Here is a 13148-nt window from a genome sequence, read left to right as displayed (position 1 = left end):
CTCCCGTTGCTCGGTCCCTGCTCCTGCCCACCTAGCAGCTCAAAAGCATGTCAAAGTGCAAGTAGATAAATAGGTACCGCTCCGGCAGGAATGTAAACTGTGTTTCTGTGCACTGCTCTGGTTCGCCAGAAGCAGCTTGGTCATGCTGGCCACATGACCCAGAAGCTGTCTACGGACAGACGCTGGCTCTCTCGGCCTATAGAACAAGATGAGCACACACCCCAGAGTCATCCGCGACTGGACCTTACGGTCAGGGGTACCTTTACCTTTTTTAACCTCAGTTATATCTTCCCCTGGGGATGTTGCAAAGACAACCTGAACATCAACTGTGATGTAGGTTGATTCAGTCAAGTTAAAGTTTTGCATGCCTTGAAGCAAGGTGGGGTCTACAAGGAGGCCACTTCTACACTCCAAGCTATACTCAGCACCGCATGCCATGAAACTGTGGAGCATCTAAGCTGTAATAAGAGATGCCCATTGCAGTCTTCTTTAAAACGCAGATATACTACAGATGACATTTGTTTCAAAGTTAAATTCTGAAATGCAATTTGAATGATTTCTCATCTGCCTCAGATTTGCACAGAAGGAACTTCTAAAAGATAAGGACACATCATCATCATTCTGAAAATGAATCTGCCGTCTAAAATCACATTAGTGTTGTTCATTCTGCTTTGCAGAAATGAGCACATAACTCACTTGCAGTGGTTGAATCTTTACAGAGGAAACACCATAAAATTTTTGATATCCTCTAGGGCAAATGTCTGCATGGGAAAGATAGTGAAGAATTATAGGATACATGAACCTTGAGCAACCTCCTCCTTGATGATATGTAATTACCTGCCAGCCACTAAGGCAGTAAGTAGTAACTATAAAAAATTCATTGTTCCATTGGACTCAGTGGACACAACCCATTTGAGAGCTTTACAAAACCTTAAAGAGCAATTTCTCTTTAAATAGCAAATGTTTTAGGGCTAGGAAAAAACCTGATGCCTTTAACTAATAAATCATAATCATTAGAGGGAAATGAAATTTCCATCCAATCAATATCCTAAATCACATCTTTGATAAGCACTACATGTATAGATGTTTGCTGTTATTAGATACTGCCTTACTATGTCTGCATAAATATACAAAACTATTTGTCAGTCAATGTTTTGTCATTGACAAATCCTGCAATCAAGAGGGAAGTATCATTAAAGTAATATATGAGGACAAGTGAAAACGTTCTTGCAAAGTTTAGACTAGAAAAAAAATGGGTGGGACACACAGGGGAATGAAAGATAACAGAATCTTATGTTCACAACTTTCTAAGAAAGAATATGTAGAATCATGCATCTCTACTGCACAAACAATAACATTTAATATAACATATTTGTATACTATTGTAAAATCATAAAAAGGGCTCTGCTGGATCAAACCATATGCTCATCTAGTCCAGCATCCTGTTCTCACAGAAGCCAGCCCTATGTCTGCAACCAGAACATGAGGGCAACAGTACAATCCCCACTTGTGATTCCCAGCAAATGGTCTTCAGAGGCACAGTACTTCCGGCAGTGGAGACTGGACACTAGATACTCATAGTCTTATTCTCCATGAAATTATTTCTGGACATGAGAAAATAGAATAAACTTCACCAGGGTGGTGGGAAGTGCTTTTTGTCATTGTTGTTCATTTAGAAGGGAGAAGTGGAATTCAGGGATTTTCATTTTTTTTTTAATTATATAAATTGTTGGTCTTTGTTTCTCAATTTGATCCTTTTACATGTTTTTGTATGTATTGTGGTATTTTATTCATTGTGATTTGTGTTGTGACTTGCAGTTACCTTTATGGATCATAGTTTAGCAATTATTTATTGTAATTGTGAAGATTGAATTTGTTTATTTATTATTTGAGTGTTAATTGTATTGTACTCTTATATTCTAATAGATTACTGAATATTACTTTATTTGATATGTCATTCTATTTTAAAGTTATGTTTTGTATTGGGTGGGTAAGATTCTTATATGGTGTGTGTTCTTTGTTGTATATTTTGTGCCTTGTGTATAGTATTATAGAAAGACAGTATACATATTAAAAGTGAAATGAAATGAAAAAGTTGTGTATAATCGAAATGGATTCCCACTCAGTAATCAGGCGATTGCCAACTGAAGTTTCCAAATCACCTTAGTGATTTGGACATCCCAGTTGGTGATTTGAACCAACCATAGCGGGAAAGAGGTACTCTTAGCCACCAAGGCCATATATATATATATATATATATATATATATATATATATATACACACACACACACACACACACACACACATATATATATATATATATATATACACACACACACACACACACACACACACACACATATATATATAGCATTTGTGACATGTGTCATTGCATTAGTTCACTTTGGAAACAGCATGCAGCCTTACAACTAAGGCATTAAAAATGACAATTAAAATTACCCTTAGTTCACGCCCATTTTTCAATGTTGGTGCAGTTGTCAATATAAGAAGATAACTTGGTGAGATCGTGAATAAGCCTTAGGTCCATTTCTGTTGAAGAGGCCCAAAAGCTGCTTAATCCTCTGAAGGCACAGTTCCTGGAATGATAAAACACTGTATTATTCGTAGAGAAACTGGTTGATGGAATAAAGTAATGGAACAATAACACGAAGTGTTGTCTGAAAAAGTACTGAGCTTGCCCTACATGAAGTTCATTATTCTGACAACAGAAGACCTTTGCGCAACAAATTGCAAGCCATACAAACTAAAAATCTCATGAAGATCATTTAAGGGACTTTAAAAGATAGTTCATAAGTACATGGGCTTGGGTACAACTGCAAATTGAAGGGGAAATAAATTTGGGAACAACTGAAGAAGATACAGATACAGATAACAACAAATAATATCACTACAGAGAACTACAGTAAATGGAAATTAAAGAAAGACACATCTAAAGTCCAGTGGGATTTCCCACTCTCTCATTCTAGCTGTCCTCTTGATTCAAGAAGAAAACATGTGCTTCTCCTGTAAGCATGCAATCACTGACACATGTGGACACATGAAGGAACAGAATGTTATCACGGAATCATAGAACTGTAGAGTTGCAAAGAACCTGAGAGCCACATAGTTCAACATCTTGCAATGCAGAAATCTAATGAACAGTGCTATTTTTATAGAAAAAAGAGGTGCCGGAACTCACCATGAATGCCTCCCTTGTTCTCTTATAATGGTAATGGCGCCCACTGAAAGGTGCCAGAACTGAGTTAGGGAGAGTTATGGCTGAAAAAAGCCCTGCTTGTGAAAAACATGGACTGAAAGAAAAGTATGCTACATGGTTTATTAAAAAATAGTTATTGGGAAAATGCAGATATAAAAAATCTGAGAACATAAGAAGACTCTGCTGGATCAAGCCAATGGCCCACGTGGTCCAGCATCCTGTTCGCACTGTGGCCAATCATATTTTTGTGGGAAATCCATAAGGAGGACCTGTGATTATTAGCTACTGGTATTCAGAAGCATCACTGCCTCTGACTATGGAGGCAGAGAATAGCTATGTTTGGATTAACGAAAAATACTGTTTTGAGGAATGGTGGGGGCAACTGTTTTTATACTAGCAATGATTCCTTCCTTCCTTCCTTCCTTCTCCCTCTCTCATACACATAGCATTTCAGAGCATCTTTCACTGAAACATTTCATTGAAGTTAAAAACTGCACTCTTTTAATACTAGACTATTCCACACTAAGGGTTTTCACATGTATGCTCATTCAGTGACTACGGCATCAAATGATGACTCATATATGCCATCAGAAAATGCAGAATGAGTGTTCCTGGTGTAGTTTTCTTTGGCCTCCTCACACAAGCAGCTCATCAACCTGAGTTTGCTGGCCATCACTCCAAAGGCAGGAAAGCAGTCACAAACCAGTCCTACACTATCATCTGTTTTCCTATATTTTTCTGGGTCTCGAGTCCCAGGCTAAGTCAGATGGTTGCCTTTTGGAGACTAAACAAAAGACACTTTTCTCTTCTGCTAACATTTGGAAAGGTCTCTTTTACAAACTTTCCCTCACAATTTGTAGAAAAATGTCCCCACTCCAAATCTTTACAAAATTATATGGCATTCTCAACATACAGGAAATGTGCAAAGATGTTGACGATCACAGCTAAATATAATGGTTCCTCTTGCAGTGCTAGCATGTCACCAAAAGGATGTGATGCTCAGATGGGAAACTAAATTATATGGACATTTGGCTTGTAATTACAATGTTAATTGATGTGACAATAAAAATGTATATTTATTAATGTATTTATGGTCCAGTACAACTCCTGTATCATCCCTATTAATTTCGGTCCCAGAACTACTACCCTCCAAGTACAATGGTAGCCCACCAGACCCATTTGACTCCCATTTATAAATTAGCCGCCTCTCCAGTACAGAAGGTAAACCATATGCTGGGAAAAGATAAGGAAAAAACAACTCATTCATACAAGTTTCCCCCCTTCCCCTTAAGATGTAATCTGCTTTCATTAACATTTTAGTTAGGTCTTGCTGAACACTGTTTGAAAACAACAAATGCTGCTTTGGGGCTTATATAGTTCTGGCAGTTATTTGCATCAGCATTGTTTAATCAACGCTAATGAGTATCTTATATCTAAAAGTATTCATACTTAAGCATAAAGGCATCATCACCAACAACTGGATGCAATTAGTCTCCTAAGACCATTAATGGGGTTATTATTTAACAATGTTAATGATGTAGATTATCATGATTTAGGATAAGATGTTGGTAATAATGTGTAATTAGGAGATAACTTATCCATTTAAAGCATAATACCCTGTGGTTATAATTTGCAAGAACAAAAGTAGGTGCTACAAACTTTATTTTGAAATACATATGCAGATGTAGTGCCCCCTATATATAAAGTATAAATGGATGTCCTGTCATAGAAGGTTTTAAGGTTGCTGACTGGTACAGCTGCACCATGAAAATTCTGTGGACAATGTAACGAGAGAGATGTGGGAGGGTGCCAAATTTTAGCACCGCTGAAATTTGAGAGCTCAAAGTCCACCACTGGTCCGATAGAAGGTACCCTGAGGATCGTCTGATCCAACCCCCTACAATGCAGGAATATGCAGCTGTCCCATACAGAGATCAAACATGCAATCCTTGATGTTATCAGTGCAATGCTCTAACCGGCTGAGCTTTTGATATGATAACCTATAAAGAATTATCAGAAACAAGGGTACAAGTGGATGGAACCAAATGAGACTGCCTCCTCTCATTTCTAGTTAAACTGGGCATTACTATTCCATCTTCTGGGCTCACATATGTCCCTCACATATGCAAAATAAGAGCCAAATAGAGTTCTCTTCGTTCTCATAGAAATAGGGCACCATCTTCCTCCTCCTCTAAAAAAAACAAACGCGGAACCCCTGCCAAAACTAAGAAAACACCAATAGAACACCTCATTTTATCCCATGCCTGCTCACATCCTGCAATACAAGGATTATTAATCATCCATGAAGGGGATGGTACAAAACTTTGCTAGTCTTCCTTAGCATGCCTTCAATGTGATGATCTATCTGTCCCTCAGACGTGCAGGTAGCTGTTGTTACTCTCACAGGCAGGCAGCAGGCTTAAGTGAACTGGGTTCTTCACGAGCTTTTAGGAATGCCTCCGTAAGTGTCTGAATATGCCAGTCTTGACAAGTCGGACTTGCCACAGCTATCTTTAGAAATTCAGAGAATGTGTTATTCCGTAAGGATTCCACACACATTGTCTCTTCAACTTCTGTCCAAAAAATTGCTGCAAGACACACCCCAAAAAGAAAATAACAGAACACCACTAGTAATCACATACAGCTCCCAAGTTAAAACAGTTCAACACATCATCAGAGATCTACAACCTCTCCTAGACAATGACAGTTCTCTTTCTCAAGCTTTGAGAGGAAGACCTTTCATTGCCTACAGACAGCCACCCAATCTTAAACAACTCCTCACCCACAATAATACAACAAACAGACTTAACATGGACACCGGTACCAGAGCCTGCAATAAACCCAGATGCCAACTTTGCTGCCACATACACCCAGACAACACCATTACTGGCCCCAACAACACCAAACATACCATCTCAGGACTATTTAATTGCTCATCTTCTAACATTGTGTATGCCATCAAATGCCAACAGTGCCCTTCAGCTCTCTATATTGGACAAACAGGCCAAATCCTATGCCAAAGGATAAATGGACATAAATCTGATATCAGGAATCACAAGACAGAGAAACCAGTAGGAGAACACTTCAGTCTCCCAGGACATTCTATACAAGATCTCAAAGTAGCTGTCTTATTACAAAAGAACTTCAGAAATAGACTGGAAAGAGAAGTTGCTGAATTGCAACTTATTATCAAACTTAAAACCATGGAGAGACCTGGTCTGAATAGAGACATTGGATTCTTATCTCATTAAACATGATAAAGCTATTTTTAGCCATCTCACCCCTTGCTTTTTCCTGTAAAACCAATTGCAGTCATTAACAGTCGTCAACAGGTTTACCACACCTATCAGCCAATCACCCATTCCCACCACCCTTCTGAGTAATACCCCTCCCCAGCCTCTCTCACTATATAGAAGGGTCTGGTGACTTCTGTTTTAGTGTATTTGAAGAAGTGTGCATGCACACAAAAGCTCATACCAATAACTAACTTAGTTGGTCTCTAAGGTGCTACTGGAAGGAATTCTTTAATTTTTTTTATTTTGTTTTGTTTCTGTCAAAAAGTTATTAGTGTCTAGAATGAAATACACAAATGGTCAGATGGTATTTTCAACTTTCATTTCTACAGAAAGAAGCAAAGTCTTAAAACAAATTTTCTCAAAGCAATAAGCCAAGTATGTTTTGGGCAAAGTGGACCCCAGTTAACAGGATCTCAGAGGAACTGTGCAAGAACAAATGTCTATTGGTAAATTTCAAATTATCATACAAGTATGATAAGGTATACTAAGTAGTGATGAGTCGGGAGGGGGAGAGATTTGAACTAGATTCTGTAAATCCAATATCCTCCTTAAATAGTCAGGACACAGCTTGATAATTACTGAGTACAGTTACGATCCAAACCAAATTCCTTAAATGGAATTCCCTTCCAAAAGAGTTGCAGCTGGATTCATCAGTTCTGGCCTTCTTCTATTCCAAATGTCATATAGTTAAAATGATTTTTTTGCTGGCTTGCAGTTTTGTGGGCTTCAAGGTGTTTGGTTTTTTTACGATGCCTTTTGTGTTGGGCAATTAATGTTACAAAATATTTATTAATTTCAGATATTTCTTTGTTTCTGCTGTCTGAAGTTGATGTTTTGAAGCATGTCACTCATTCACAATGGAGATGTGATCTTGCACCTGCAGCTCCCTGTGAATTTCCAACCTTCACGAGCTCTCAAGCACCCTTACATATCAGTTGCTGCTTTTTGTGGTGACAGCATGTTACTAGAATATATCCTCTAGTTACTAGAATATAGCTGCAATAATGGGCCAAGTGCCAGAAAACCTGAGAAAGATGGGAAGGAGACACTTCTACCAATTTATCAGTGACCTAAGTGTGTGCATGGGAGAAAAGGAAGAATTCTTCAACTCAGAGTCAATTTTAACCTGGAGAAGAATTTTGGTGCCTTTAATGTTTGCCTCCATTTAAAGCTTACCATTATGAGTTATTGGGGGTTGGGCTCTAAGCCAAGTCATTGCAAAATTCAGTGAAATCTCTAATAATCACTTAATGATACTTAAATGGATAACTTATGAAAATGACAAACTGCTAGGGAGCCAGAAATGCATAAAATGGCTGTGATGAGGACAAAGAATGACAAAGATGGTGGCCCTTAATGTATTTTATTGCATTAATGTATCTTTACTATGCACTGTTCCTAGATTTTCCTGCTATCCTTTCTTCTTCAGTTGAGTCACTCTGCTTTTATGAATTCTCAAGTTGCAAGCAGGGCAATATAAGGGGGAAAATTATACTCGGTGCAACAGAGGAGTTGGGAGTCTCTTTACGATTTCCACTCTCCTTTTCTCTCTTTTGCACAGGAACCAGGATTAGATTATGTTGTTGTTTAGTCATTTAGTCGTGTCCGACTCTTCGTGACCCCATGGACCAGAGCACGCCAGGCACTTCTGTCTTCCACTGCCTCCCGCAGTTTGGTCAGACTCATGTTTGTAGCTTCAAGAACACTGATTATAAAACCAATGAAATCAGATAAGTGATAATGGAGGACAGGGAGGCAAGATGGACAGAAATAATTGTGTTAAATTTTGCCTTTCTTCAGTGATACTTCAGTGTGCTTGCCTAAGGAAGCTGATGTTGAAGCTACCAGTCACATATACTTGTGCAGATCCATTTGCTCTGTTTTAACCTCACTTTATGAGGTTTTTCATTATTCCCCTGTTCCACTAGCATAAACCAACTTTTTTTTGTGCAGAAAATGTAAGACTTGCCCTGGCCTCCAATTAGCTACTAAGCTAAGGTCAAGATGCTGGTCCTGGTTTCCGAAACCTTATACAGCTTGGGGCCAGGATGCCTAAAAGATTGTCTTACGTCTTGCATACCCAACTGGTCATTGTGCTCTGCCCTCTAAACAACATTCTCTTAATAATAAAAAGAGGTAACAGTTCTGTGTATTTGTGAGATGCTTCATACAAATATACAGAGAATAAATCCCATTCAGAAGGGGAAAGTGAGTGTAAATGTGATACCCTGCCAGACAACATCAGGAAAGCAAAGTGCAGGATGAAAAGGAACAGGTAATAAGAAACTACACTTTTCCTGGTTTCCAATTTCAGTTTCATCCATATTACAGACATATTTAATTAAATGTTAATATAAGAGAAGACAGCCTGTGGCCGATTATGCTGTTGAAAGTTTGACCATCTTATTACTGTGACTAGGTTTATCATTGTGGTTTTGCCTGTGGCACACAATTGGATCTAGAGATCAGGGGATCTGTAGATCCTTTAACAGTTGTGGCTTTTTAACCAATGGCAATTGACTGGCAAGGGAACATATCAGATCAGTGCTCTACAATGTCTCTTTGTCTGTTTTGTTGGATGAACCAAACAGTCCAAAAACAGAAAGGTAGAAGGCTTTGCAAAATGCTCTTTGAGAATTCAATACCTACTGCAAGACTTCCTGTCTGCATATCTGTAAACAAAGCAAATATTAAGTAAGATGTGGAGTTTCCTTTTGGTAGCTGTTTGTTTCCTCTGTTAGCCCTTACAGATCTAGGCATTTACACATTTACAGGCTTCCTGATACACCATTAAAGGTATCCAACCAAGTGTACAATGTGAAGCTGTCTAGAATGGCTGTCTATTGAGTTCTGAAGTGCTCTGATTGTTGTTGCTTTGGTTAAAGCAGAAAAACACGGGGTTTTTAAAAAGCCAATTGAAGCTTTTAACTTCTTTAAAAAAGTAATCCATTGCTGCACCTTAACAAAGAATCATCCATATTTCTTCAATGCTCTGCAGGTGACATTTTGCACAGCCTCACTTTGGACATAGAGAAACATAGGAAAACATATATATAGGAAAACGTAAGGTTGAGCTATATGGCACATAGAACATAGAAGCAAAGTAAAACAAGGCTTTCTGGAGGTCCCTGTCTTAGGTGTGTGTAACTGACATCATGCTTCAACATTTAGAGAGGGGCAGATCCCCAAATCACCTCAGTTTGCCTCTTTATCCAACCCTTACACAGAGCCAATTCACACCCCTAGTAACTGCTGAAAATGTTAACAAGTCTGATTTAGGTTGAAATAAGGATAAGCTCAAGGACATCCATGTGCAGGACATGCAGCAATATAGCCACTCACTTGAACTTTCTTAAAAATTCAGAGATGTTCATATGATATAGTAAATGTTCTCTTATCCATTTTTGTAAAAGAGAAAAAGGAAAAATGTGCACCTCTACCCAGCAAAAAGAGAGTGAGATATCACAGTACTCCATATCAGATTGAAAAGGAAGAAAAGAAATAGCTCAACAAAAGCAGCCAATGTTATAGTCTTCACATTGTTTTAAAATTTTCCTAAAATAGCTTGCAGTGTAGAACTCATTCTTTTAATCTCTTCCATTTTTTTTTTATTTTTTTTAATGGGGTGGTTTTGAAGTGATGTTAGTTTCTCATGTCCTGTTATAGCTCATTCACACATGCAACCCGCCACCTGATGCTGCAGAATAATGTCTCTGTGTGTTTGAACACTCATGCCTGGAACCAGAATAGCGTGAATGGAACCCTGCCCAGCTAATGAGAGCTTCCGAATTTCCACTTGATGGTTGCAGCCTTTATACTGGACTACAGTGTGTGCAATCCAAAGCAGAGGCATTCATTTTTCCATGAAGGGTACAACTCTCAACACACATTGATGTATTCTACAACAGGTATAGTATATGGAAACAGATAAGCATAGGGAGTGATTATATGTTGTAACGTCCCCATGTCTATCTGAGTGGCCTATGTACTTTGTGCAATCACGAATAATAGTCTTGAAACAAGAAAGTTTGCATCATCCATTGGTATTACTAAGGAACATAAATATATTAAAGTTTTTTGGGGATATATATTGTTTTATCATTTCTTGGCAATTGCTGAACTCCATCCACTTAACCCCCTACATCCCTTCCACCAAAATAAAAATAAAAATCAGAGGGTTTAAACAATGTTGAATGTGGTGCACAGGGCTGCAGTGGAACAGGATAACAGAAGGATCTGCAGAACATTGGGCCAGGGCACCCTGTGCAAGTGAACTTTCAGGGACACAGAGAGATGAAGTACTTAAACTACTTAAACAAGTCAGTGTCACACCCAGACTGTACCCTTAAAACTGTACCGGTTGCAGGAGTGTATTAACAACATGCTTCTCAAATTTCATACTAATTAATAATGAATGCTGGCTGAGATTCAAGAAGCAGAAAATACCCCTGACTTCACTGTCAAATTAAATGCTGCTGTTAGTTGCAACAGCTGGGAGATTCAGTCTGCTCAATTCATAATTATAAGACTCTGACAAAATACTTTGTATCTGAAACCATGTCTCCAAGGAAATAGCACAAAGAGTGTAAAGAACAAGAACTTTACATAATGATAACAGAAGCCTGGAGCTATATATGCCCCCATGTACGGGATCACCTGTCAATATCAGGCTGGAATTCTATCAAAAGCCATGCAATTCTATTAGCGCTTCCATTGATGGTCGTCTCTGTGGATGATGCACTTGTTTTTCCACTTCTCTTTGGATGATTGACTTTGCACCAAGATTCCACTGAGAAAAAAATTGTTATGATTTATTTATTGCAGACACATAAATGTGGAAAGAACTGTCAATTGAATATGAAATATAAGAGCCAAGTCACAAGATGTTATCCTCCAAGCTGTCTCTCACCTTAATAAGTATGTGCCATAAGTCAGAGTATACAAATTAAATGTTTCTATTATACAAGTCGCAAGTAATTACTATTCAACTAAGCAGTAGAAAAATAAACACTAAATATTTGTAAATGAGTTTCTTGCTTCGGAAGAGGAACTTGATTTACAGCTATACACATTATCAACAGAAAGCACCACAAAATGCCCCAAAGCATTCCTAAAACTGCTGTGGTGTATTATTTATACAACAGTGCAAAGTCAATTAAATAGGATGGACTTTTTTGCTAGTGGTAACCAGGAATAATACCTGATTCAATATTATATTTAATCTGAAGGAGGATTTTACTTACTGATTTTGCTAGCATGGCTTTTGGTGCATATATATATATATATATATATATATATATATATATATATATATATATATGCTTTCGTAGATTTTCACGGGTACAGGAATGCAGGTTTTGGTGTCCTCGGGTGTCTTCCCGTGTAAAAGTTGGGGTGTCTAGGCGACGTTTCGACGAGGTCTCACTCGTCATCTTCAGGCTGGTGCTTTCGGCTTCTTGTTACTGGAACAGAGCAGGATCTCAGTGTTTGAGTTCCTATAAATACTGTAGAGGGGGTGTGGTGTATAGCCTCCAATGTTCTGGGCAGAGAGGAAGTTCCCAGGCTAGTGTGCCTTTTCTTCTTTTGTTCCTTAATTACTTGAGAGATATCTTGAGTGATTTCTTGAGTGATATCCTGAGTACCACTTAGGTGGGTCATTAGGTGTGGATTAGTTGCTAAAGTCTTTGTGTCTTGACCTCTTGAACTTTGTGAAGAGTTTTCATGAGAAGATGGCTGTACTGTACTTAGTTGTGCTCTGGCTTGGCTTCACCCCTCTCACCGGTCATCGCAAACCTGTACATGGAACACTTTGAAACCAATGCTTTAGACAAGTCAGAACACAAACCCAAACTTTGGCTCAGATATGTTGACGACACCTTTGTAATTTGGCCACACGGGAAGGAAAAACTGGATAGCTTCCTCACACATCTCAACAACTTACACCCCAAAATACAATTCACTATGGAAATAGAAGCCAACAACCAACTTCCCTTCCTTGACGTCCTAATCTACAAAAAACCTGATGGCTCCCTAGGACACACTATCTACCGGAAAAAAAACACACACCAACCGCTACTTACATGCACAATCACACCACCACCCTGCACAAATAAACTCCGTAGCCAAGACTCTCATCTCCAGAACCAAACGCCTGGCTGACAAAGACCACTTGACAACTGAGTTACAGAATCTCTCAAACATGTTAATTGCCAATGGATACCAGCAAAACAGGATTACGAAGCTAATCCAAAAGGAAACACCCCCCAAAAACCAAGACACAGAAGAAAACAATGGCATGGCCCTCCTTCCTTATATCAAGGGCACTACAGATAAAATTAGCAAAATCCTCCATAAACACAATATCAAAACAGCCTTTTGCACCAACCAAAAAATAGCCAATATCCTCAGAAACCCCAAGGATAAAATCCAGTTGGAAAACCAAGGGATCTATGAAATACCCTGCAAAGTCTGCCCAGCCACGTACATTGGACAAACAAACAGACGAATAAATGCACGTATCGCAGAACACAAGAATGCCGTCAAAAAAGAAGAAAAAACTTCCTCTCTTTTCCAACACATGAAAGAAACAGGACACGAAATTAATTTTGCAGATTCCAAATTGCTCTTTAACACG

General features: G+C 38.6%; 1 protein-coding gene across 15 annotated transcripts in view; it reads right to left on the bottom strand.

The window, feature by feature from the left end:
* Positions 1-13148, bottom strand: part of PCDH15 (protocadherin related 15) — a 649889-nt gene that overhangs the window by 458707 nt on the left and 178034 nt on the right. For 12 of the 15 annotated variants that reach the window (XM_081861749.1, XM_081861756.1, XM_081861754.1 and 9 more), the window contains one exon: positions 2462-2598. The exons of the other annotated variants lie outside the window; for them this stretch is intronic. The gene's annotated coding sequence lies outside the window, so the exon portion shown is untranslated. The remainder of the gene's footprint in view (positions 1-2461; positions 2599-13148) is intronic. 15 annotated transcript variants of the gene reach the window in all.

Source organism: Podarcis erhardii (assembly GCF_964252035.2).
Source record: "Podarcis erhardii genome assembly, chromosome: 5".
NCBI classification, from domain to species: Eukaryota; Metazoa; Chordata; class Lepidosauria; order Squamata; family Lacertidae; genus Podarcis; species Podarcis erhardii.
The sequence above is the reverse complement of the archived record's forward strand: the minus strand, read 5'-3'. Positions and strand labels throughout refer to the sequence as shown.